We start from the raw sequence: 18,290 nt of genomic DNA, 5'->3' as shown, positions 1-18,290 counted from the left end.
TGATGACAAACATAAATTATTTATCATCTAACCATTTAGAATAAAAACAAACACATGTGTTTAGGTGTCATGACAAGCAGGGTATTTTATTTCTTGAAACACACGCACGGAGTGGGTGTTTGTATCTGACAGGGCTTTCTACACATAAATGCAAGAAACAAATCTTCTGACGATCGTATGTGTTCAATGAGCAACAGATATCGACCCCAATGGCACCGCTCAGTTGAAAAGTCTCGAGACGTCAGTAAACGTTGCGACATCCTTCTCATATATTTAAGAACTGAAACGATACTAAATCCATTCTGTAGAACACGTCGTTATACGTATCATTAAACATGCTCATGCGTTACATGTGAATAATTGAATATTTTTAATACCCATCAGACGTCAAGCCTAAACTCAAAATCATACAATTGCACAATTTAACTACACAATTCAAAATCACAAGCCCAAACAAGGACGCCACGGCCCTAACAACCGCCCGTCCGCCGCCGATGCCCAAAGCGCACCGAGGACGCCCCCTATGCCCATCCACAACGCCTATTTGCGAAAAGTACATAAAGTGAAGCATTAGTTTTGATAAAACAGCTGCGATAATTACAAGATTTATTCATTACCATCAATTAAGAGAAGTGCACATGACTTCACGTACACCCCAAACAATAATCGGTGGAAACGAACGATTCAGGTGTAACCGCGAGCGGGATACGCAACCCTACTGCTCATTTTTCATTTTTCTTTTAATGGCAGGGGGACGTATGAGGACCCATGGCTCAAGACCGGTGTCTAGGTGCCTTCATCACCTCCTGAAACCTCTAATTTTAGAGAAATCTACAAATAATCAGCTGTTACTATATCGTAAACGTTAAGTATTCTCTTTAGAAAACTATGTAAATCCCATGGTAAAATGTCCGGAACCAATGCCCCTTTCTATCTCAAGTCAGTCATCCGTCTGCTCTCATAAAACTCACTGAAACACATAAAACATAATATTAACATCAACACACAAACACACAAACAGAGCCTGTCGAATGACTAAACCTACAAATCTGTGCACGAGGAAATCTTGATTTCCGCACCATTGGACATATATCACCTTCAAAAACCTGTATAACCAGTTTATTCATTCACACAACGATAATAAATACATTTATGTTTTATATTTCATTACATTTTATGACAAACATAAATTATTTATCATCTAACCATTTAGAATAAAAACAAACACATTTGTTTAGGTGTCATGACAAGCAGGGTATTTTATCGACAGAAAAAGAACGGGGCAAAAAAAACAACGCACAACTAACAACATACAACACCAAGTACCATATATATTTACAAATCCAAACGAGAAGAAACAATTGTTTGTGTTTCATCCGAATCTCTCACGCAGTGATCCTAAGCGCCAACAGTCCTCCACTGCCCATGCTTTTTTAACACTATCAGATACACCGCTATTTGCAACAGCAGTTGCTTCCCCTGACCGAAATTAATGCAACCCGTAAACATTAGGTTTAAGTCAAATTTCACTAAAGATGTGGCGCAAAATATCTAATTGTCTACTGTAACTCATCTGCTTTGAGCCAACTAAAATGTATTTATTCATTTTCTTACCATTTGTTATGTTTCTAAACGAAACATATATTGCAATATCTAGAATAGTTTCAACCAAGATACATTTTTTCAAGTAGAAGACAGGGCATAAAACTGCATTTGTTTTACAAAATGTCAAAACCTGTTCGCCCTTGCACAATTGAACCATTTTACTATTGAAAATAATAATTATAGCACAATCCTCAAAAATCTTGTATCGCATCCTTTCAATTCAAAGTCCCCAAACCGCCAAACCCCCCAAAAAACGCACCAAACACACCGTTACACATCTCACATCAAAGAATCAAAGCCTCTACACATCCGCTTTAGTCACTAAGCACCTCCGAACCAGCGGCCCAGAATTGGCCCTTTTCAATCCATCATCAGAAAACACAACCAGACCAGAATTACAACGACCACACGATCCCACAACCCCATGAGCCCACGAAATGCCACACACAATCGCGTCTACCCCAGAGGCAGACAGACATGAAACACACACACCAACATTTTAAATTGACTTTCTGTAACAAAACCGTTTCCCTTGCTTTCTTTTTTGCAAGTATTTTCCAATTTGAAATAAATATTACCCTTGCTATCTTTTTTGCAAGTATTATACTTTTAAAACTATTATTTTTAACCCTTGCTTTCTTTTTTGCAAGTACTGTTTTTGCTTTCTTTTTTGCAAATATTCCATTCCTCGTGTACTGTACACGACTTCGTAAGCACCAGGTGCAAACGGACATACACCAACATGGTTTCTATACATACTTAATGGCTATACAAAAACAACATCCATTTAATCATTTCTACACATATAAACACGTGAAAAATCCCAACTATACCATAAGTATAGCAAAACAGTCAAACCATTCATATCACCGATTCACATATAAACGACATATAGTATAGTTAAATTCGAATAGCAAGAACATTTCTTGAAAAAGGTCTTGAACTGAAACAGAGTGGTTATTACTCATACAAATAGTTTGCCCTTTGTCAAACACAATAATATCATTTTCAAAGTGCATTTGTACATTACCAGCCTCAAATAAGAATGGCCAAAATGCTGCACTAGGCCATCTGTGTACCGCCAAAACGCCATATGCGTTGCATTCTAGAAAGTGCAAAATTGTTTTTCCTACGAGATAAATAGGGGCATCAACCAACTCAAATCGGCACCCCAAAACTGTGTAAAGCAATCTGCTTCTGTTTCAAAATCAAAGAATTTTAAGTTATATCTTTAAGTATTTCCATTTTTAACAGTAGCCAAGCGATCAATCAAAATCGGACCCGAGCTACCATTTAAATACTCAAAGAAATCTCGTGAGATTTACCATTCATCTGAATTGCTCATTTTACTTATACTGGCAATGGAGTTTAATTCTCTTGGAATCCATTGTATTTCTAGTCCTATATTCATCTTCAAACACATACTAAAATGCTTAGTGCTAGATCATGTTACTCAATTTTAGAACTTCCTACCTTTACCAACTTTACACGTGATTCAGAGTCAGAAAACCTCTTAACAGCCCCCCACCCTTAAAAAAAATCCCATAGGCACGTAAAACTAGAACTACTCCATTAAGTATTCTATAAGTAGAACTTGTATTGCAATCGTCATTTGACCATATATCGTGAAAAATAAAACCTGACATATCAACAATATAAGCCCCACCGGCAAACTCACTTGCATCACTGTAAACTTTTAAAACTTCGACACATGTAGTTTTACTAAAATGTCTTGATTGTATGCCATCTATGCGACCTAACCAAAATCTAAATTCGGAAATAAATAAGCTATCTGGTTCAAGGGCTATAACTCTATGCATTGACGGTCTAGAAACGATTTCATAATAAAGATATCTAATCTTTACCTAGCCAGACTACCAATAACAGGCATCATTGAAACAATTTTCCCCGTACATCTAGCTAAATCCCTTGCCGAAACCATTGGCATGGAAGAAAATACCTTTAAAAGAGTATTTTTAAAATCAGTTATTCTTCTATCGAGAATTTCAAAAGAAAATTTGGCTATCCCAGATTAATCCTACCCATTCTAGCCTCTGAACTGGTACTTATATTGACTTGTCCTCATTGATCACAAATCCAGCTTCCGGCTTCATTAAGGCTACACTTGATTGACTAACAACATGAGGGATGTCCTTTAATTCTTCAATACAGCCAGTATTTTACATATCCTTCACTGACTCTTCAATATCTGCTAATCTATCTGCTTTAAAGCTGATTGGTTATTTACAGATACACATTTTTCAGGTAATTATAAGAATGGTAATGCGTAAGCGACGACAATACAGTCAATTATATCAGGATTGGCACCAATGATTTTCCGAAAAAAGGACATGCCTCTTTAAACTACAATTTACAAGAGAAAAACGTGAGAAATGATACTTTTCTTCACAATGTGCGTATTATATGTAAACCAAACACGTCAAACAATTCTCCTCTATCCCCGAGGGCCTACCTTCTTGACCGCTACCACGTGGTCGCTACGTGTGTCCATTTACTGTGCCAGCCCTGTCCCCGCCGGCGAGACGATCTCTCCTCTCATCCTGACTGTCCATATTAATAAATTACCAACGCCAATACGACACAAAAATAAATCAAATTTCACAATGAAATGTGGTTGAGAAAATAAATAAAACGATTTAAATCAAGTCTTCGCTCTACCCTGCTTGCCTGTCGAATGACTAAACCTACAAATCTGTGCACGAGGAAATCTTGATTTCCGCACCATTGGACATATATCACCTTCAAAAACCTGTATAACCAGTTTATTCATTCACACAACGATAATAAATACATATATTGAAAGGTTGCTAATCTTGTCAAACGTTTGCTTTGAACGTACCACTCTGGATCAGCAGACGATTTATTGCTTATATCTGCCTATCTTACGGAGGATTCCGGACATAATCGATGTATCGCGATTGTGCACGTACATCACTTTGCACGGTTATGATTGGTAGACTTGCCAGTCGAAGGTCGTAGTCAAAACTGGCTTGTCAGCGTGATTCACGAAACAACCTTGTGCGTCCCGGACGATGTACTATTTACGCCAATATTCTTAGCTTAATTGTCAAGTGATACTTGAAAATTGCGACTGCTATTACGCGGTTCGTGCATATACTAGCCGCGCTCTGAGAAAACTGGGCTTAATTCACGTGTTTAAAGTATCTTACCAGATAAGCCTGTGCAGTCCGCACAGGTTAATAAAGAGCGACACTTTCCGTTGTTAATAATTCTTCATTAAAAAGGATGTCTATTCTAAACGAAAATCCAGCCAAAGCGGAAATCGTCGTCCATGATAAGCGTGAGCGGACTTCACAGGCTTATCTGGGACGACACTTTACGCACATCCTCTGGTTTTCCAAGAACGAGGCCCATATAAAAAGAAATTGTTAAACATTATTACATTTTGGCATTGTACTCCTCCTATGATATTAAATGATGCGCCCATTTGTCACTTGTTATATCTGGTATGAAAAATATCAAGAAATTGAATAAATATATATGTTATAACTAAATTTCAGAAACTTTGTAATGTAAAGATCATTCTTATTAGCTGATTTTTTGTAAAGGATAGAGTACACATTTTTTATTTTTTTACTTTAACAAAAACACATGCGTATGTTCCGATACTTAGCTGCACATAGTTAAAACAAATTTAAAGGGGCCTTTTCACATTTTGGTAAATGGACAAAATAATTTTTTTTTTCAGATTCTCAAATTGTCGTTGTAGTTATGATATTTGTGATGAAGCAGTAATACTGAACATTTACCATGCTCTAAAGTATCAATTATATGCATTTTTTGACGATTTATAAACCTGAAAATTATAAAGCGTTGCAACGCGAAATGATTAAATAACTTGGAGAGTTCTGTTGTTGTCGTTATATTTTGTGATACTATGAGGTTTGCTAATGTTAAGTATAAAATACATCACTCATTGTGTGAGCACGGATGGCCGAGTGATCTAAGCGATAAACTTTTACTCCGCTCAGTGGTTCGAGCCCATTTGAGGGCTGTTTTTTTCTTCAATCTAAAAAACAATTGTTTTTTTAATGGAGATTTTAGATGTTTACATGAATCAATATAAAGCATTTAACGACAAACTCCAATACATGCAAAAATCTGCGAAAATGCCCCTTTAAGGTAAATATCAAAATGGTTTCCATAATCCTCGGTTATCGGGCAATACACAACTCTTGTTCGTTTGGATACGGACCGACTCATATTCAGTCATTCGGGTTAACGCCCTCTTTAGAAATCCGCATCCGATACGTCCAATGGTTGTTTTTTCAGAGATTCTTTTTTAAATACACTACGCGACCCGTGATTTTTGCCGCGATTCTCGCATCACCGCAATCGATGCAACGTGACAAATCGCGGTGTTTCCTAGCGACAAGAAAATTTGGGTGATGTCTCGGCGACCGTCGCGCGATGTATCTAGCTGTTGCGCAATCAACGCGAATCAGCGCAAATCACCGCGAACCGCCGTGATTCCCCTTTTTAAGCGATTTACGTTGAGGGTTACACTACATTACATGTTACATATATGTATACACTTACATTATACATTGCAATAATAAATCTTTTGTTGTTGTTGTATACAATGGGCGTATTAGCTAAAATACTCCTGTTCGACATGAACTTGATGAAGTAATGTCGGAAGCTTTAACGGCTCCAAATTAATATAAAAGCGCAGAATGATCATGCAATAATTATTGAACATAACATGTAAACATTATTTAACTAATTGCATTAGCAGAATTTTATTTAAACTTACAATCAATTATATTCCAGGCCCAAATACACTACCACTGTTCATATTCCATATTGTTGCCATATACATGTAGCGTAGCACTGTGTAAAGTTGCATAGTGTTTCGTCATTGGTCGGTTATAAATACCATGTTTCTCTATACATGGTATTTGATTTGGACGAAACTAATAATTTACGAGAAATATGATTTAAGTTTTCCTTTTAAACTTTGATCTTACCGTGTGTGTTTATTGACGTTATTAATTATGTTAATACTTATTCACAGTGCCTATACCACTTGACTTTTTAAGATCTGTGTGGGGAGTAAAACAGTGTCCGACAAATCCATTGCCCGGAACCCGGAGGCTACATAAATTTTTCATCGGGCTACTGGAATTTTCCAGCTGACGCCCGCCGGTCTACTTTAAATCTATAAGAGCGGTAGCCCGTTTTATTGACAGACATACGTAGAATAAACACGCTGACCATGTGTTTCTACACTGTGTATTGCTTATAATCCGATAACAAAGTGCAATAAATTATCTAAACAGTCACTGATCACTTGCGGTAATGTCGGAAACAGTAACAGTGTATTTTAATCATCCAATCAGAATAAACATTTGTCGTCTGCTAATAATATAATGAGAGCCGGTTGGATAGTTAGCGCACATGATGTAACATCATTTCGCAGTTTGGAATTCTTTGTTAACCGCAACAATGAGTAATAGCGACAACGTTTTTGATGTTGTTAAATATCCAAGGACGCCGAACATTATATAAATCAAAACAATAGCGGATTCTTCAAAACGGTAACGAAACCGAAAATGAATATTAATAACAACGGTGTGAATGCGGTTAACACCTGCTAATTAGTTTGCATTGTCAATTAATAAATGGATTAATCGACTGTTAATCAATAATCCCATATATGCCCAATTTATATTTTTTAAACCAAATTATGGGTGGGTCATAAAGATGATAAGAGTCATAAACACAAACGTTTGAAATTTTCTAAAGTGTCAAATGAATTTCGGCATATGGTTCTATTTAAAGATATGATGAAATAAGCTCCCAATCAGGACCGTTCAATTGCAACATGCGTAATTCACCTTCCACGGTTTGCACGCATTGTGTACAGCTATTTTAGGTTACAAAATTCTGCATTTAATAAATGAATGTCTTTGTCCAGATAAAAAGCGCGCAAAAATTGACACGGGTGTATTTCTTTGTAAATAAAAATTTCGTAGCGGGTACAACATTGAGATGATTTAATTTACATTAAAAGTTTCGTTGTGAATTTCAACTTAAGTACCGGGGTATCTCGCGAATTATTTGGCATTGACATTTCCTTTTAATAAAATATAATGTTACCGTTACACTGTATCAGTTCCTTCATTATTGAAACAATTATTGTATTGTATACTGACTGCACACAAGTGTCGTAACATACGGATGCAATACGTAAATTCGGACAGTACTTAAAGTCGGACACAAGTAAATAAATGATTTAATACTCTTGATTTCTTGAAACTCGGTATTTGTTGTTAAAAAGGGCAATTGCATTGATTAACACCATACGAGCCAATCGTATTGATCATCTAAACGCTTTATTTACGTTTCCAACTTAACGTTGTAGGAAAATATTATGGATACCAAATATTTTTATTGGTAGCCCAGTGGGCTACCTGAAAAATAAGAAATTTGTCGGACACTGTAAAATATCAACAAAAGCGCGACGAAGGTAAGATTTTTAAGGATAACTTTTTTTATATGTCACCATTTTTAATGGGATAAAGTGGAGAGCCCGCTAATTCATGAGAGTTTTCTATAGGCATCATGATTTTATAAAACAAATAAGTATTTTCTCAGTAAAAAGCAACCGCGCGTTTGAACGGTTAGAAAAGGGTAGGATCAGTGTGGGGACATTGATTTTTTTTACACAAAAACATCACCTCTGGTGAAATTAAGAAATAAATTTTATGGGCGGAGCTTACACTATATCATTTTGCATCCATTTTCAGGTTTCTGTTATTTATTTACGAAACAAAATTCAAGAAAACTATTCTTACAGTAATATGATCTGTGTGGTATACGTTTTTCAACGGATCTGCGTGGTTTACTGTTTTTAAGTTTTTCAGTTCTCTTTAGTTGTTTAAGAAAATGCTTGTCAACAATGTATTTGAAACGGGATTTTTAAATGCGCTAGCACGTAAAACACATAATGGCTATACACTACGCTTGCACCGCTTGTTGAACTAATACATAATTATGATTTACAGGCATGCTGTACAATCCCCATTATAATATTAAAATCTTACGCTGGAGCATCTTAAATCGATGACAAGTCCATGCTTACCTTAAATAAGTGTACACTTGATGTTATTGTATCAAATTCCTTTTTTTTTGGCGCCAAACACTACTGTCAGGTTAAGAAATGTATTGTATATTAGTTTTGATATTATATTTGCTTTAAGGTATGGCTCAATGCTCCGAATGCGGAGAAATGTCGAAGACCAGAGCTGGATTATTGCGCCACATTAGGGGACACGCTAACTCTGGAAACTATAACTGCTGTGGGAAAGCATTTCAGGTATGATTAAATACCTTAAAAATAGTTACATTTTTATACAGTTATGCTTACAAACAGATGAACGGATTTTCTTGAAACAACACAAATAAACAATATATCTCATTTCTCAGGTTATCATATATTTTTAAATAACTCAATAATCGTCAAATCGTTTGTAATTTAAAACTAACGAACGCGTGTCCTCAGATACTAACATTTTTGAAATAGCGTGTTTACGCATTGAACTGTCACGTGAATAAAATATGTTGTTTTTTTCTCAGGATGCCTACAATCTTAGAAGGCTTCAACGAACAAAGGACCCCAATGTCACGTGTGTGTACAGTGCGGCCAAGTACCTACTCGTGGCTAGAGAGAAAAGTGCAAAAAAGAGGGATTAGTGAAATGTTACCAGTGTGGCTTGGCAGTTAGGAGTGAGAATGACCTCAGAGAGCACGTCAATACCCACATGCATGACAAGTGTTACAGTAGTGAGGAGTGTTTCAAAACGTACAAACGCAAAACAAACCTTTCTCGATACGTGAGGACTTCACATAAATCTGTGAATACTGATTAAAAATCATAATAGTTTACAGTTTGTCTGTGTAACTTCATTATCGTTTTACGTTATTTTATTCGTTGTTTTACTTTTACTTTACTTTTCAAAATGATTCTAAAGTTATCCGAATTTGATTAATTTTTAGGTTTCGTTTAGTTCGTTTGTGTGTTTGAAATAATTCTCAAATAATTGTGCAATAATTTGGATTTACATTATTCATTAATAAATCGCATCTGTGATTTGTATTATCGAATCTGTGATTCATTTTTAATTATAACTTAATAAAAGTTTTGCGATGTTTTTTCGTTGGTTTCAATTTTAAATACCGCTGTCTCGAGCTAGTTCGATAATCATAAGCAGCCAGGGAGGGTTTCTAATACTAGGGATTTTCACGATTGCTTTACATAATTAACTGCCTGCTTATAATTACTCTAGGCCGTGGTAATTGACAGTAAACAATGTATGCAATGTGGTTGTGTATACAATACAATACTCCTTAATTCAAAATACGTCTTGACATTCTTCAGAGCTGCATCCATCCACAAAACAAGAGGAGAATCGTACATATATAATCATATAATACAATATTTATTCATTTACTTTTTATATTCTCTTCAAAATAATTAACGCTAAAGATAAGCATACACTTGTTACACTGAATACGACATAATTTATAACATGACATTATCACCAACACATGGCGAATGATTGTCAATATCTATACTATGTAATAAACTAATGCATTAATATGAATTCCATATATGAAATAAAACACACAAACACACACATATATATATGTTTCTACTATGACCAGTATTTTGTTTTTAATAAACATACCGTTTACCTTAAGCTTTAAATAACAACAAAATGACAAGCCAATACGTCTGGTGGATTCTGTTTTATCAGTGTGTATTCCAAATTTGATTTTAAAACATATGTATTACAGTAGACTCTCTGTAAACCGGACGGTCTCGGGACCGGCCTGATCGTCCGGTTTTCAGAGAGTTCCGGTTTACCAAGAGTATGCATATTGCCGAAATATACATGGTATGCATTGTGTACAGAATCACTTAAAAATAAAACAAACCATATACATTTACATGTACCATGTGATGACTGTACGCAGGTACTGATGATGTTAATTGCATTATTAAAAAATGTGTTTTTAATCGATTAAAAGCAAAAAAATAATCCATACCGACTTGTTTTGATTAATCCCAAAGTGAGCGTGGTGCTTTATACATGTACGTACGTGGCATTTGTCATATAGGCGAGTGACGACACAAATAAGATTGTTGTAGATACACGATTTATTATTCAATACATACATGTTCCACATTTCATAAAACATACACACAAGCAAAAAACAGCGTCATAATTATTTTTTAAGATATTCATAATCTATTCATAATCTCAAAACCTACTAATTCTTGAAGTTTACGATTTCACGAAAAAGTCCAAGATCACTCTCTGCTTGAAAGCACATTTCTCATTTACGATCTTATTTTCTGCAATGTTAAGGAGGGTGTCTGCCGTTGCCAGGAAGTCGCCATCCTTTTCATGTCCATACCGCTGCATACGGAGGGCAAAGTATCGGATCTCTTTGATAGTCACTGGCGATAATAAATAATTAATAAAACGATCGAGTCAATCACTTTTTGGTGTTACCGCAGGTCTATTATAGACATTCACAGTTTGTTTTACATTACTTAATCGGACTCCCATAGCGCGGTAACGACTTGACACCTTTATGGTATGTTTAATCCGATTATCGATAATTGCGCGAGCAAAATGTGTGACACCGCACTCGCTGTGCTGACTAGGTATTGTTTCACGCCTTTTTCACGCCACGGGCATCTTGAGAATTTAGACCGTCCGGTATACTCAATGTATTTTACGTTGAAAATGACCAAAATTACGGAGATACCCGTCCGGTTTCCGGTTTTCAGAGAGTTCGGTTTATTCAACATTTTTTAACAAAGAAATAGAAGGAGAAAATACGGGACTGGCCCGACCGTCCGGAATCGGGAGAGTTCCAGTATTCAGAGAGTCCGGTATTGGCAGAGTCTACTGTACTCAGGAAAGAACATGCCTTTGCTTTTTGTCAACCTGTGTAATATTTGACACAATTTCTATTGCAGAATTTGTGTCAGAATTAAAATATCCATTGTGTTCGTCTATCCGCATTCTTATTGTTGGCAACAGTTTGCTATCGTTTCGTCTCGCCCGCTCCCACCTTACTCCTAGTGTCCCCTTCTGTAAAGCATTCCTGTCTCGTGAAACAGTTTCCTCTGTTTTTTCTTCCCTTAACCCTTGCACGGTGCCTATACCACGTGACTTTTTAAGATCTGTGTTGGGAGAATAAAGCGCGACCCAGATAACATTTTTAAAGGTGTCTTTTAAAATATTTCACCATTTTTAATGGAATAAAGTGGAGAGCACGCTCATTCGTGAGAGTTTTCTATAGGTGTCACGATCTTTATAAACAAATAAGTATTTCTTCAGTAAAGTGCAACCGCGCATTTGTAATATGAAGTCCCCACACAGATCCGACATTTTTCTAACCGTTCAAACGCGCGGTTGCACTTTACTGAAAAAATACTTATTAGTTTAAAAAGATCATAATAGCTATAGAAAACTCTTACAATGAGCGGGCTCTCCACATAATCCCATTAAAAATGGTGAACTATTTAAAAAGAGATCCTTAAAAATGTTAACTGGGTCGCGCTTTATTCTCCCAACACAGATCCGAAAAAGTCACGTGGTATAGGCACCGTGCCTTGTCCGCTCACTATTGCCAAATAGGTGATTTCTGAAATGAATGAATTTTTAAATAATAATAATAGATCTACCACTTCTACTATTGCTACTACTACTAGTAGTAGTAATAGTTGTAGTAGTAGTAGTAGTAGTAGTAGTAGTAGTAGTAGTAGTAGTAGTAGTAGTAGTAGTAGTAGTAGTAGTAGTAGTAGTAGTAGTAGTAGTAGCAGAAGTAGTAGTAATAATAGTAGTAGTAGTAGTAGTAGTAGTAGTAGTAGTAGTAGTAGTAGTAGTAGTAGTAGCAGAAGTAGTAGTAATAATAGTAGTAGTAGTAGTAGTAATTGTTGTATTGAAATAATTGAAATTAATTAAAAAATATATATATTGTCGTTATTATCTCAATTTATCCGTAAATTGTAGAAACACGGATACCACACAGATCCTTCTAAACACGTATACCACACAGATCATATCACTGTTAGAATATTTTTCTTGATTTTGTTTTCATAAATATATGAAAGAAACCTGCAAAAAGAATGCAAAATGATAGAGTGTAAGCTCCGCCCATAAAGTTTATTGCTTTATTTCACGAGAGGTGATGTTTCTGTGTCATAATAAAATAATGTCCCCACACTGATCCTACCTTTTTCTAACCATTCAAACGCGCGGTTGCACTTTACTGAAAAAATATTCATTTGTTTTACAAAATCATGATACCTATAGAAAACTCTCATGAATGAGCGGGCTCTCCGCTTTATCCCATTGAAAATGATGACATATTAAAAAAGTTATCCTTAAAAATCTTACCTTTGTCGTGCTTTTGTTGACATTTAACTCCCCACACAGATCTTAAAAAGTCACGTGGTATAGGCACCGTGTTATTTGTGCATTTCATTAAGAATTATAACGTGCAGCCCTTTTGTTAACAGTGTTTAGCAAAATATTCGCGCCTTAAGGCACGGAAAATTGTTTAAGTAACACTTTCATTTAATGTTTAAATGTAATCGGTAGATTACGTCTAATTATTTGGACTAAATTATGCTATACTTATTTATTTTCTGTTTCAGGCTCCAATTCGGATAACTCGTGTTACTCGCGTTACTTTCCGAGCATTGTACATACATTCACAATGCTTGATAAGCCGGAAATCGGAAATACATTACAGTTCTATTTTTAAGTACATGTTATTATGATATCGTGTTATATAATATGTTGTTATTATATCATTGCCTATATATTAAAGCCATTAAACATTGTGTTTGTTACGCTGACAAAAAAACGAGTATATCAACGTAGCACTAAGCATTCGCAAAGTTCAATAAATATGATGATGTATAATGTACATGCATTTCTCTGGGTTTTCACGTCAAAAACAAAAAACCCTCAACATTTGATTATTTATTGTGTACTGTCCAGCGGGTGATAGTGTTTATTCTAGTGTCTAATTGGCACTCTTTGTACGTGTTCAAACTGTGAAAAGATGTGACAATCACAGAAACAACAAGATGGCGCTGCCAATTAAGTGCTATAATGGATCAAAGGGCATTGACAAAAAATAACAGTTTGAATATATTTTTCGGCGTTTACTCAGATGGTCTCTCACAACAAAAAAACTATACAAGTCAAGGTATTATGTTTTACTTCTATCAGTAACAAGTCAAGGTATTATGTTTTACTTCTATCAGTAACAATTCGGTTACGGCGTGTTTGATTTGAATTTAAAAGAAATATCATATTGTTGGCGATATTACTGTTTTAAAAATACCAAAGAAACATTTAACCGAAATCAACAGAATTCAATGTTCTCTGCGCTACGCAGTTTGTATAAAAAATCAATACTTGCACACTCTATACCTTGACCTTGTACGTTGCCGCATAATTTTCGCGCTCTTTTGTCGGGAAATATACATAATGGCTTTATTGGAAGCATTTGTAAACATTAAAACATCGGAAGTGTGTTTCGGATTATAAATTATTATTCTCATTTGGGAATTTAACGGAACATTTATACTTATGGTATAATTGTTTTGAATTGTATAGTAATTTGTTACAACGCTTTACGTGTCGAAAAAATGTTTTGATAATATTATGCATTAATAGCACAATTTCCAGGAGGAAAACGTTTTTTACATGAAGGCGTATGACGCAATAAAACGTTTTTTTTTGTAAGATTGTATTGCATTCGATCCAAATTTAAATACGCTCGTCCAATGAAAGTTGTGAATGAAAACATTATGCACTTTACTCTTTAAATTTCTGAAAAATGGCGTAGTCATATAGTTGTGTTAATGAAATTCTCAAACATATTTACCGACATAAATGTTTAAGATTATTTTTCGTAAGTGATGTTGCAATTATGTTGGATTAGTTGATAATTGTGAACATTAGAAAAGCGTTATGTATACAGTTATCGATACGATTCGGTTTATATGCATGAATTGGCCAGAGACGTAGAGATAACTTGTTATCTACGTCTCTGAATTGGCGAATTATCGATGTCAACGATATGCACTGCGATCACGGCGAATTGCGGCGAATCACCACATCATTGAGGGGATTTAGCGCGAATATTATCTTGCTCTCGCGCGACGTCGGAGTGACGAGTCACGTGAAATCGCGGTGATTTTACTCCCAAAAAGCAAAATGCCCGCTAATGACTTCGCAAATTAGGCAAAAATCACAGGTCGCGTAGTGTACATGTAGATTTGTTTATAGGATGAAAATGCGAAATCGTCGCACTAAGTAGTGTATAATGACTACCACAAGGCTGTCAAACTCCCAATTTATGTTCTTTAAGGAAATATATTTGAATATTTATTGTTCATCGGACAATAAAAACAAATAATGCGAAAATTTTATCTTTTTTAAAGGAAGGGACCTTTTCAAAGATTTAAGAATGTTTTGAAGTTTGTAATTAAATACTTTAAATTAATAAATGTAAATTTTAGTTTGAACGACGTGATTTTTCCAAATCCGGAGGGCCCGGGCCCCGTTTTCAAAATGGAAAAAGAGAAATACAACACTGCTTACTTAGTTATGTGACTTTCGGAATAAATTGAAGCAAGCAAACGATTATCAATTTAAGAAACATTTACTTCACTTAACTTTCATTTAAAGCAATTTAAAACATGCATGTTTCCAAACTGCACGTCGGGTCCAACTCATATCTCCAAATCATCCCCAAAAATGAAATGTTGCACAATAATTATCCCGCAGTTCAATACCTACTGAGTGTTCTTAACGCATATGCACGTTTTGAATTTGGGGAAACATACGTAATGCTTTGTCCAATGCGACTATTATTGCATTAAAACATGTCAGGAGAAAGAGAAATAAGTTTGGATACTTATTCATCGATAGAATGGCCTAAACAAAGTTCTCTGTATGTAAATATATATATATATATATATATATATATATATATATATATATATATATATATATATATATATATATATATATATATAAATATATATATATATATATATATATATATATATATATATTTGGACATCGGACCAGTTGTATAGATACATATTTGTCATTTCCGTTTTGTAGGGCGAGTACTAAAATACGGAAAACGTCGCTTGTCGAAACAATAACAACATTATTTTCCGCAACAGCGCTTCCGTTAGCTTTTAAAAGTTGGAAGTCCTGACTTTCAAGCCTAAAATTTTGGACGTCCCAGACATAAATTTTGAAGTCCCACTTTTATTTTAGAATTTTAATATACGTACATGTTCCAACTCTATCCATTACCCGATAATCCAGTATTATTACGATTTCTATTTTCAAAACCAAAATACGGACAATATTGACGTCCGCTACCGTGTGCTATTTTACGCAAGTTGAATTGTGGGATGGGGGAATTCCCATTGAACATGCCTTAATCACGTGACACGATTTGAGAGCATAGAGCACTGTTCATATTTAGTAAATATGACAAATCAACGACTGAATTTAAAATGTAAAATGTAAATTATGATCGACGACAAATACTTTATCCGAAAACGACTGTCCGAAAAAGAATGAAGTGTTTTGTACATCATGAAATAATATGAGCATATCTTTTGACTGCAGAAAATGAAAACCAATTACTCATTAAATACCTCTGCTCATAAATATATAATTTGATTAACACAGTGTTTTTTTTTCAGTTTTGGGGGAAGGGGGTCGGGTCCCCTGAGAGTTGGAAATTCGCGCGTAAATGGGGAAAAGGGGGAAAATTCTATGCTTAGCTAGTTACAGTATAAAATCAAGTTTTAACACTATAATTCACCATACAGAGGGAGAAAAACATTATTCAAACTCTTTTATTCATTAACATGTTATGTTCATGTTCAAAGTTCAACATTTCTGGGCTCTTCAGCGAATTTATCAATTATTCTGGTGACCTCCTCTTCACCAAGTCTTTCCGTGTGCAGACAAAGTCTGATCAGGGACTTCAGTGTAGCTTCCCCAAGCCTGTTTCTCTGTGGCGTGCAAAGCAGGTTGAGCAAACTAAACAGTCTTTCAACACTCTCTTGACCAGACGTTTCTGGCGTTTCACTTCCGGCATTTGAAGAAGACTGACGTTTAAGTTGTACTTGTTTGAAAAGAATATCAATTTATTTTTAAGTTAAAACAGATTTGTCAATTTTTTTACGATAGCTTTTGTTGTTTTGCGACATGTTGGAATACGTATGGTTTGTGGTAGATGTCGTAAAGCGAAAGTCGTGATAGTGAACTACGTACGATTTGCGGTAAAGGCTAAAATAAAGTAAACACGCGGATGCAGTTCAGGAAAATTGTAGTAAATTCGCAACGAAAGACGTATTTAAACAGGGACCTATACAAACAAAGGGATTAGCAACCTCGCGATATCCCGTTACAGCACGCAAAATAAACCGGTGCGCGAGATCAGGGACCTATACTTTAATCTCGATCGATTGGTCCCGGTGTAGCGATAATAAACCGGTGCGCGAGATTTGATAATCTCGATCGATTGGTCCCTGTGTAGCGATAATGCGGCTACACGATATCGATTGCGAGGGATTTCGCTTATTTAACGCGTTACGTTTTTTCGGATTCAAATTATATTATGTTAAATAAACAAGTACCTATTCGTTTAATTGTTGCGTTGTTGATCTCAAAATCAATCATTAATTAGTCTTATTATTACGCAGTATGTCAAATGGGCACCCAATTATCGGACTCTTTGATGAATATTAATTGCCGGTTGTTTCGCCAGGGTTAAATTGCCGTTGTTTATCGCACGTATGTGCATGTAAAAAAGACCGGTCTTTTAATAGAATTAAAATGTTACCATGTTTTGTTTAAAATAGCAACATTATCAAGACATGTTAAGTGCAAACAACTCAAAATGTATAATTGTTCTTTTAACCTCCGACGCAGCAAATTTTCGAATGTCATTTTAATATTTATTTGGACTCCCTTAAGTCATAGTGAACGTTGGAATTCATGGAATTTACTGAAAATGTCTTCTAAACATAAAAATTTCCTTTCATGGGATGACGACATAGATTTAGATTTGGTATAAGGTTATTATACTGATGATGAGGCAAACAATAAATCGCAAGCAAGCACGAAAGAGCTGTGCTATATTTGTCCTGTTTGTGGTGCGGAGTATAAAAGTGTATCAGGATTTCGAGGTCATGTCATAAAAAAACATCAACAGAATTTACGAGGTAATAAATATTGGATGCATTTTTTAGTTCTGCATTTTGCGTACAAACCAAACAAAAAACAAGAAAGGTTTTCGTGTTTTAGTAGTTCTATATATATATATATATATATATATATATATATATATATATATATATATATATATATATATATACTCATGTTTTATTCGTTGTATTATCATATATATCTCGAACAATCAATATATAAAACAACATTAATAAATCAAATCCTCGCACATGCAAGTAAGATATCCAAAACAGTGGACACATGATACGGTGTAATAATGATGAGACAATTGAATCAGGCATTTACAGTTACTACTAAATAGTGTGTACAAAGGAG

General features: G+C 35.1%; 1 long non-coding RNA gene across 1 annotated transcript; it reads right to left on the bottom strand.

Moving 5' to 3' along the window:
• Positions 1-365: 365 nt before the first annotated feature.
• On the bottom strand, positions 366-4,418 carry LOC127865862 (uncharacterized). Its single transcript, XR_008042798.1, has 2 exons — positions 4,079-4,418; positions 366-970 (listed from the first exon to the last, which is right to left on the bottom strand). It is a non-coding gene; the product is annotated as an uncharacterized LOC127865862 (long non-coding RNA).
• Between the last annotated feature and the right edge of the window lie 13,872 nt (positions 4,419-18,290).

The sequence above is a fragment of the Dreissena polymorpha genome, chromosome 2 (genome assembly GCF_020536995.1).
Source record: "Dreissena polymorpha isolate Duluth1 chromosome 2, UMN_Dpol_1.0, whole genome shotgun sequence".
Lineage (NCBI taxonomy): Eukaryota > Metazoa > Mollusca > Bivalvia > Myida > Dreissenidae > Dreissena > Dreissena polymorpha.
This window is presented reverse-complemented; position numbering and strand designations above follow the sequence as displayed.